This window comes from Ornithorhynchus anatinus, chromosome 1 (assembly GCF_004115215.2).
Source record: "Ornithorhynchus anatinus isolate Pmale09 chromosome 1, mOrnAna1.pri.v4, whole genome shotgun sequence".
Classification (NCBI taxonomy): Eukaryota; Metazoa; Chordata; class Mammalia; order Monotremata; family Ornithorhynchidae; genus Ornithorhynchus; species Ornithorhynchus anatinus.
The window spans coordinates 77,387,177-77,397,242 of NC_041728.1; positions in this window are offsets into that span (position 1 = coordinate 77,387,177).

Below are 10,066 nucleotides of genomic sequence, written 5' to 3' on the forward strand. Positions count from 1 at the left end.
CCCAATGATGGGCTCACAGTCTAAACGGGGGAGACAGAGAGCAAAGCAAAACAGAACAAAACAAGACATCATCAAGATAAATAGAATTAAGAAGCTATACACCTCATTAACAAAATAAATAGGGTAATAAATAATATATACAAATGAGCACAGTGCTGAGGAAGGGGAAGGGGGGAGGAGAAGAGAGGGAGCAGAAGGAAAGGAGGGCTAAGTCTGGGAAGTCCTCCTGGAGGAGGTGAGCTCTCAGTAGAACTTTGAAGAGGGGAAGAGAGTTAGTTTGGCAGATGTGAGGAGGGTGGGCATTCCCGGACAGTGGACTTGACTGTCCCTCCCATAGCTGAGACTGGTAAATTACTGGAAACTCTCCAGGTGCAACTCTGAGAGAAGCATATGGCATTTATCTTTTCTTTAAAATTCAAAACTCATGCTATTTATCTCAAGTTTTCTTTCCTACTTTCCTAGTCAACATGATGAGTAACTTCACTGTTTCTAAATATAGCACTGTGGTCCAGTGAAAAGACCACAGGACTGGCTGTCAGGGGAAATGTGTTCTAAGGTATAGTGGGAAGCAGCATTATGCAGTGGACAGAGCAAGGTCCTGGGAGTCAGAAGATCATGTATTTTAATCCCAGCTCTGCCACTTATCTGCTGTATGGCCTTGGGCAAGTCACTTCACTTCTTTATGCCTCAGTTACCTCATCTGTAAAATGGGGATTAATACTGTGAGCCCCACGTGGGACAACCTGATTCCCCTATGTCTACCCCAGCACTTAGAACAGTGGTCGGCACATAGTAAGCGCTTAACAAATACCAACATTATTATGTTTCACAATTCCTTCTTATGCTAAACTTTTCCATGATTTTAAATTGTGATTTTTTTTGCTAACATATATGGGAATAATTGAAATCTCTCATTATTACTAATATCCTTAGTTTTTCTTTTTCTCCAAATTTACCTAACCTTTTATTTTCACTTTCCTCATCCTGTTCACATAGTCTATAGTACTGCTTCTACAATCTTTTTCTATTTTTCAACTATGTAAATTCCATCCAGAGGGATTTCATGTTAGGTGTCTGGCATATATTTCATGCTCTTACTGTTTCTGCTGTCGCTCATTCATGGTGCTCTATCCCTAACTGTCCTTTCAGGCCTGTCCTTCCTGAAGAGTTAAAAACCTGGCAGCCCTGTATCCCATTACTTTATTTCAAACCACTAAGTCCCAGAGATGTCAAGCATATTAGGATTACCACTAATTACAAAGTATTCCAATCAACAATTTTATTCTTTAGGTTTCTAGAATTAATACAGAAACATTTGTATATAATGACTTTTTTTGCCAATTTCCACATTAGTTAGTTTCCCCTTTTGGTGGAAATTATAATATTTCATCTTAGTTTATCTCCCATTGGGCTTCCTCCAAAGCCCACTTCTTGAATCCTGGAACTCCTAGTCTTGAAGTGCAGCCATCTCTTTGTCCACAGTTGTATCAATCTGCGAACCAGATTCGGGAGGAAAGAGGGGACATGGAGGCAAATCTTCCTCCACCAGCAGTTACATTTATTCTTCTAACTCCTGACTGATATCTGTGCTTCTAAACTCTTACAATCTGAGAGAATTCTCACATAACTCCTTCTCTAGTGGTAAGAGGGGTCGTAAAGGGACAGCAGTCTGTTAGGGCTATTGGGGTTAATGAGTTCAACAATTGCAGATGTGGAATATTATTCCCATATCCCGCCCTTTCAGATACAATCTTTTGCATACAAGTCCTTTATACAACTATTGCACTGTCCAAAATACTCCACTCTAGCCACGCTCCTGATGACATCAATGCTGCTGCTGTTAATAATGGCTCTACTATAACCTTCAACAGCGTTACACCTTTATATTTGTAGCATATTTGAACTTGAGGAGGGAATTCTTGTCCAGGAGGCAACAATTCCATTTCCAAATGACACAATTTCTATGGAAGTTGAAGATGCATTAGAATCAGCAGAGCTTGACATCCAATGTAAATGATCTGTTTCAGTAGGGTTGGTTATAAATAAGAGGCCTATATTAAAGTCCACTTCTTTCAGAATTTTTCTCTGTGGTTGATCAAAAGTCCTTTGTAAATGGGTGGCTCAGACTATTTGTTATTGAGAAACAGTATGAATTAGTCGAAAGCAGATGCTTAGGAGTCTGGACACCTGGGTTCTAATCCCAGGTCCACTACTTGCCTGTTGTGTGACCTTGAGCCAGTCTTAATTTCTCTGTGCTTCAGTTTCCTCATCTGTAAGAATGCGGGTAAGATATCTGTTAATCAATGGTATTTATTGAGTGCTTACTCTGTGCAATGCACTGTACTAAGATCTTGGGAGAATCATACAGAGTTGGTAGGTACGTTCCCTTCCCACAGTGAATTTACAATCCACAGGGAGCTTCTCCCTCCCCATCAGACTGTGAGTCCCATGTGATTTTGCAAATCACAGTGAATACGCTTCATCTGAGTATATCATACATGTAGTAATGTTTGCCACAGAGTAAATGCCTAATAAATGCCACATTTATTATCATTATTATGAGGCAGCAGCATTCATTTCATTCATTCAATAGTATTTATTGAGCACTTACTATGTGCAGAGCATTATACTAAGCACTTGGAATGTACAATTCGGCAACAGAGACAATCCCTGCCCAATAATGAGCTCACAGTCTAAACGGGGGAGACAGACAGCAAAGCAAAACAGAACAAAACAAAACAAGACAACATCATCATCCTATTCGGTAAATGAATAACCTACTCCTCAAAATGATTTGACATAAAACAGATCAGTTCTCACATCCTGTGACTGGAGACTCCTAGGACAAGTGCTGTTGGTGACTGAGTCTCCCATGTGACTAGAGGACAAGCTTCAAGTCTGAAGGGTTTCCTGATTGAGAACCTGCCTGGAGGAATTGATTTCAGTAGCAGTGGCTCATGTGGTGCCACTTTACATTCTCTTCCCTCCCAGTCCCATTCCCACCCCCAGCCCTGGGATCGGATGTGCTCAGGGCACCTCTCCAACTCCCAAGGAGCCCAGAGGTGTCATTGGGGGCAAAGTCCTGCCAAGGAATAAGCCAGTGTCCTCGGATCAGATCCATTTGACATGGTGCCCTCCGGGGCTCAGGCACCAGACATTGAGTGCTCAGGTGCCAGTTTTCATCTCCATACGAATGGCACTGGGGAGGCAACAGTCAAAATTCTCAAAGTAAAGGGAGCACCATTTGCTCCCAGCTCTCATCTGAGCATAACTGCTTGGACAATGCAGGTTTGTCCTAAACAGGAGAGGTTTGCCACCAGGATCAGGATATCCTGAGAAGAGCATCTTTAGCTAAGCTGCTAGTTCCTCAGAATCCTTAAAGATCAAGCTGTTTTCTTCATGTTTCACAAGCAGCATTGTTGGTGATATCCTGAATGTCTAAGCTGCGCTATTTAGGAGTGCCCTCTTCAACTCGCAAGGAGAAGGGGTTAGGAAAGGTGCCCTAAAGAGTGCTTGCTTCATCAATCTCAAAAATGACTCACCAAGGGAGCAGCATGGCCTAGTGGAAAGACCGTGGGCCTAAGAGTCAGATGATTTGGGTTCTAATCTCTGCTCTGCAATTGCTAGCTGTGTGACCTTGGGAAAGTCACTTAACTTCTCTGTGCCTCAGTTTCTCTTCAATTGTAAAATGGGGATTTAATACCTGCTTTCTCTCCTATTAAAGGCTGTGAGCCCCATGCTGTGCTCAGTTTTATTAATTTGTACCTATACCAGCGCATAGAACACGGTTTGACACATAGTAAGTGCTTAATAAGTACTATCAAACAGACCAGAGGGCCATAACTTAGTGATCTTTAATCTTGTGCAAAAATTACAATATTGCTATTTATTAAAGCACATACTATATCCCAAGCATTGCATTTAGTGCTGGAATAGATACAAGACAATCAGATCAGACACAGCCCCTCTCCCTCATGGAGCTCCACCCTAAGAGGGAGGGAGAACAAGCATTTTACCCCTATTTTACAGATAAGGAAATTGAAGTACAGAGAGGCCAAGGTCACACAGCAAACACATGGAAGAACAGGGAGAAGAATGCAGGTCTTTTGACTCCCAGTTCCCATCTCTTTGCATTGGACCATGTTATCTTGCATAGAAATGATGCAGGCAGTGTATCAGTCTCTCATCCATCTTTTCAGTCATTTTCACCTTCTTGTACAGCATTTTGCCTATTATTCAATAGTATTTATTGAGCGCTTACTATGTGCAGAGCACTGTACTAAGCGCTTGGGATGAACAAGTCGGCAACAGATAGAGACAGTCCCTGCCGTTTGACGGGCTTACAGTCTAATCGGGGGAGACGGACAGACAAGAACAATGGCACTAAACAGCGTCAAGGGGAAGAACATCTCGTAAAAACAATGGCAACTAAATAGAATCAAGGCGATGTACAATTCATTAACAAAATAAATAGGGTAACGAAAATATATACAGTTGAGCGGACGGGTACAGTGCTGTGGGGATGGGAAGGGAGAGGTGGAGGAGCAGAGGGAAAAGGGGAAAATGAGGCTTTAGCTGCGGAGAGGTAAAGGGGGGATGGCAGAGGGAGTAGAGGGGGAAGAGGAGCTCAGTCTGGGAAGGCCTCTTGGAGGAGGTGATTTTTAAGTAAGGTTTTGAAGAGGGAAAGAGAATCAGTTTGGCGGAGGTGAGGAGGGAGGGCGTTCCAGGACCGCGGGAGGACGTGACCCAGGGGTCGACGGCGGGATAGGCGAGACCGAGGGACGGCGAGGAGGTGGGCGGCAGAGGAGCGGAGCCTGCGGGGTGGGCGGTAGAAAGAGAGAAGGGAGGAGAGGTAGGAAGGGGCAAGGTGATGGAGAGCCTTGAAGCCTAGAGTGAGGAGTTTTTGTTTGCAGCGGAGGTCGATAGGCAACCACTGGAGTTGTTTAAGAAGGGGAGTGACATGCCCAGATCGTTTCTGCAGGAAGATGAGCCGGGCAGCGGAGTGAAGAATAGACCGGAGCGGGGCGAGAGAGGAGGAAGGGAGGTCAGAGAGAAGGCTGACACAGTAGTCTAGCCGGGATATAACGAGAGCCCGTAATAGTAAGGTAGCCGTTTGGGTGGAGAGGAAAGGGCGGATCTTGGCGATATTGTAGAGGTGAAACCGGCAGGTCTTGGTAACGGATAGGATGTGTGGGGTGAACGAGAGGGACGAGTCAAGGATGACACCGAGATTGCGGGCCTGCGGGACGGGAAGGATGGTCGTGCCATCCACGGTGATGGAGAAGTCTGGGAGCGGACCGGGCTTGGGAGGGAAGATGAGGAGCTCAGTCTTGCTCATGTTGAGTTTTAGGTGGCGGGCAGACATCCAGGTGGAGACGTCCCGGAGGCAGGAGGAGATGCGAGCCTGAAGGGAGGGGGAGAGGACAGGGGCGGAGATGTAGATCTGCGTGTCATCTGCGTAGAGATGGTAGTCAAAGCCGTGAGAGCGAATGAGTTCACCGAGGGAGTGAGTGTAAATGGAGAACAGAAGAGGGCCAAGAACTGACCCTTGAGGAACTCCAACAGTTAAAGGATGGGAGGGGGAGGAGGCTCCAGCGTAGGAGCCTATTAGAAGGGTCATCTTCAGAAATGAAGGACAGGAATGGGTGAGCATAAATTATAAATGTTGTTTGTCTTAACACTGTTGTTGTGTTCTTTTTCCTGATCCAATGACTTGATTCAGGGAACAAACTGATTTATAAGACAGTTGTTAATTATTTAGTAAAAGTACTCAAAATGAAATAACAGTGATGTTTCTCGGCATGACTTCTATTTGAGGCAGGTTATTTGATTTCAGTTCCAACAGATGATGTGTTGCAGCGATGAGTGGAAAACAAACACATTCTGATTGAACTGCATTGTGGCAGATCATGGAAATGCTCAGGAAATAAAATAATGCCAAAATGCGTCTTGGAGACATTGATAAGAAAATAGGACTATATACACATATCCATAACAGTCCATCATGTCAGTTTGTCAACAAATCATCTTTATCAGCTCCATTAGCAGTGGAAGCTGATAAAAATCTGAAGTAGATTTCCTGCTGTCTTCTCTCTTAAGTGTCAGTAATGAGATATTCAGTGGTACAAATGTCCTGGAGGAAGAAATGTCTGCTGCCTTCAACATTGTTGTAACTTTTATTCCTCTGGAAAAGCATCTGCTATTACATCTACTCATTAAAGATTATTTTAAAAATAAAAAAATCTGCCAAGCAGAGATAATATTTTAAGCTGGAACTCCCACAGATCCCAGATTTGCCTTGTGGTTTCATTCACTATGTTCCTTTTTCCTTCCATTCAATTTAGGACCTGTCACTACAGGTCTATACTAACTTAACTCTGGGTCCAAGCTTTGGGTAGGGCAACAAAAATTGTTCTGGCATGACCCTAGGTGATTTGACTACATTCATCCCATGCTGGGCCATCTTAATTTGCCCTCAGAATGGTATGGCAAGTTGGGAACAGGAAAACATCAAAACCCCCAGAAATCTCAGAGAGGGAGAGTGGTCCTGTTTCTGGTCCATTATGTAGTTTCAGAATGCAGCCTGAAATCCTGAGCTGAAGCTTCCCCTTCCCCTCCATCCTTCACATCACCACCCTGTGAAATGTGAAATGTGAAGGTAGCCCACATCACCTTATCATCATTATCATCATCAACAATGGTATTAAGTGTTCACTGTGTGCATAGCACTGAACTAAGCACTTGGGAGTGTACAAGAGAGTTGGTAGACACAATCCATTCCCACAATGAGCTTACAGTCTAGAGGGGGAGACAGACATTAATATATACAAATAATTTATAATATATAAATTATAGCTATATGCTGTGGGTTGAGAGGGGGATAAATATCAACTGCCCAGAGGTCACAGATTCAAGTGTTCCTAGCTGGACTTATTTAGCAACCTCCTTACTGCACTTCCTGCATCTAGCTCAGCCTGTCTTCATTGGTTCTTGAGTTCATTTCCCCTCACGATTTTTCTAAAACACTAATCAGAATACATCCCTCTTCTCTACAGAAACCCTCAAAATTAGCTCCTCACTGTTTCTTGAATAAAGCAAAGATTGCTAACCATTAGGTTCAGGGTATATCATCAACTATCATCAACTCCACCCTCTCTACTCATCTCGACTCTCTCGCCCCCCTTTCCCTCCGCCGCTCTCGCTCCACTAACCCACAGCCCTGGATCACCTCCTCCGTCCGCCTCCTACGTTCCTATGCTCGAGCTGCTGAGCGCTGCTGGCGAAAGTCCAAGCACCAAGCCGACCTCACACACTTCAAAATTATCCTTTCCTGCCTTAACTCTGCCCTCTCCACCAGGCAAAGCTTCTTCTCCTCCCTCATCGACACCCATGCCCGTCACCCCCGCCGATTGTTCCGGACCTTTAACTCTCTCCTTAGGCCCCCTGTTCCTCCCCCTCCCCCATCTCTCACCCCTAATGATCTGGCCACCTATTTCCTCACGAAAATCAACACGATCAGGTCTGAGCTCCCCAAAGTCACCCCTCCGCCTCTACCCTCCCCCCCACCAACCCCCTCCCCTACTTTCCCATCCTTCCCTGCAGTATCCTCAGAGGAGATCTCCTCCCTCCTCGCAAGTGCCACCCCCTCCACCTGCGCCTCGGACCCCATTCCCTCTCACCTTCTTAAAACCATCGCCCCTGCCCTCCTCCCTTCCTTAACTTCTATTTTTAACCACTCAATCTCCAAGGGCTCCTTCCCCTCTGCCTTCAAACACGCCCACGTCTCCCCCATCCTAAAAAAACCCGCTCTTGACCCCACCTCCCCCTCCAGTTATCGTCCTATCTCCCTACTACCCTTCCTTTCCAAAATCTTAGAACGAGTCGTCTACAATCGATGCCTAGAATTCCTTAACTCCCATTCTCTCCTAGACCCCCTCCAATCTGGCTTCCGTCCCCTCCACTCTACCGAGACTGCTCTCTCTAAGGTCACCCATGACCTCCTTCTTGCCAAATCCAATGGCTCCTACTCCATTCTGATCCTCCTTGACCTCTCTGCTGCCTTTGACACTGTCGACCATCCCCTCCTCCTCCATACCTTATCTCACCTTGGCTTCACGGACTCTGTCCTCTCCTGGTTCTCCTCTTACCTCTCTGGCCGATCATTCTCGGTCTCCTACGCCGGAGCCTCCTCCCCCTCCCATCCTTTAACTGTTGGAGTTCCTCAAGGGTCAGTTCTTGGCCCTCTTCTGTTCTCCATTTACACTCACTCCCTCGGTGAACTCATCCGCTCTCACGGCTTTGACTACCATCTCTACGCAGATGACACGCAGATCTACATCTCCGCCCCTGTCCTCTCCCCCTCCCTTCAGGCTCGCATCTCCTCCTGCCTCCGGGACGTCTCCACCTGGATGTCGGCCCGCCACCTAAAACTCAACATGAGCAAGACTGAGCTCCTCATCTTCCCTCCCAAGCCCGGTCCGCTCCCAGACTTCTCCATCACCGTGGATGGCACGACCATCCTTCCCGTCCTGCAGGCCCGCAATCTCGGTGTCATCCTTGACTCGTCCCTCTCGTTCACCCCACACATCCTATCCGTTACCAAGACCTGCTGGTTTAACCTCTACAATATCGCCAAGATCCGCCCTTTCCTCTCCACCCAAACGGCTACCTTACTATTACGGGCTCTCGTTATATCCCGGCTAGACTACTGTGTCAGCCTTCTCTCTGACCTCCCTTCCTCCTCTCTCGCCCCGCTCCGGTCTATTCTTCACTCCGCTGCCCGGCTCATCTTCCTGCAGAAACGATCTGGGCATGTCACTCCCCTTCTTAAACAACTCCAGTGGTTGCCTATCGACCTCCGCTGCAAACAAAAACTCCTCACTCTAGGCTTCAAGGCTCTCCATCACCTTGCCCCTTCCTACCTCTCCTCCCTTCTCTCTTTCTACCGCCCACCCCGCACGCTCCGCTCCTCTGCCGCCCACCTCCTCGCCGTCCCTCAGTCTCGCCTATCCCGCCGTCGACCCCTGGGTCACGTCTTCCCGCGGTCCTGGAACGCCCTCCCTCCTCACCTCCGCCAAACTGATTCTCTTTCCCTCTTCAAAACCTTACTTAAAAATCACCTCCTCCAAGAGGCCTTCCCAGACTGAACTCCTCTTCCCCCTCTACTCCCTCTGCCATCCCCCCTTTACCTCTCCACAGCTAAAGCCTCATTTTACCCTCTTCCCTCTGCTCCTCCACCTCTCCCTTCCCATCCCCACAGCACTGTACCCGTCCGCTCAACTGTATATATTTTCGTTACCCTATTTATTTTGTTAATGAATTGTACATCGCCTTGATTCTATTTAGTTGCCATTGTTTTTACGAGATGTTCTTCCCCTTGACGCTGTTTAGTGCCATTGTTCTTGTCTGTCCGTCTCCCCCGATTAGACTGTAAGCCCGTCAAACGGCAGGGACTGTCTCTATCTGTTGCCGACTTGTTCATCCCAAGCGCTTAGTACAGTGCTCTGCACATAGTAAGCGCTCAATAAATACTATTGAATGAATGAATGAATGAACTAAAGATTCTCTGACCTTTTCTCCTATTACATCTTGGCCTGCATTCTTTTCAGAGTGGTTGGGGGATTAGGCATCAATCAATCAATCCATCAGTTATATTTATTGAGCACTTACTGTGTGCAGAGCACCATATTAAATTATTGGGAAACTTGCAGTCCAGAGGGGGAGAGATATTAATATGAATAAATAATTTATGGATATGTACAGAAATGCTGTGGGGCTGAGGGAGGGGTGAATAAAGGTGCAAATGCAAGAGTGATGGCAAAGGAGGCAGAAAAGGAAATGAGGATTTAGGGAAGGCCTCTTGGAGGAGAAGTCTTCTAATATGGTCTTGAAGGTGGGAACAGTGTTAGTCTGTCAAATATGAAAATGGAGAGGGTTCCAGGAGAGAAGCAGGAAGTGGAAGAGAGGTTGGTGGAGAGATATATGAGTTTGAGGTACAGAATATAGGTTGGCATTGGAGGAGCAAAGTGTGCAGGTTATGGTAGGAAAGCTGCAAATTAAGATAGGC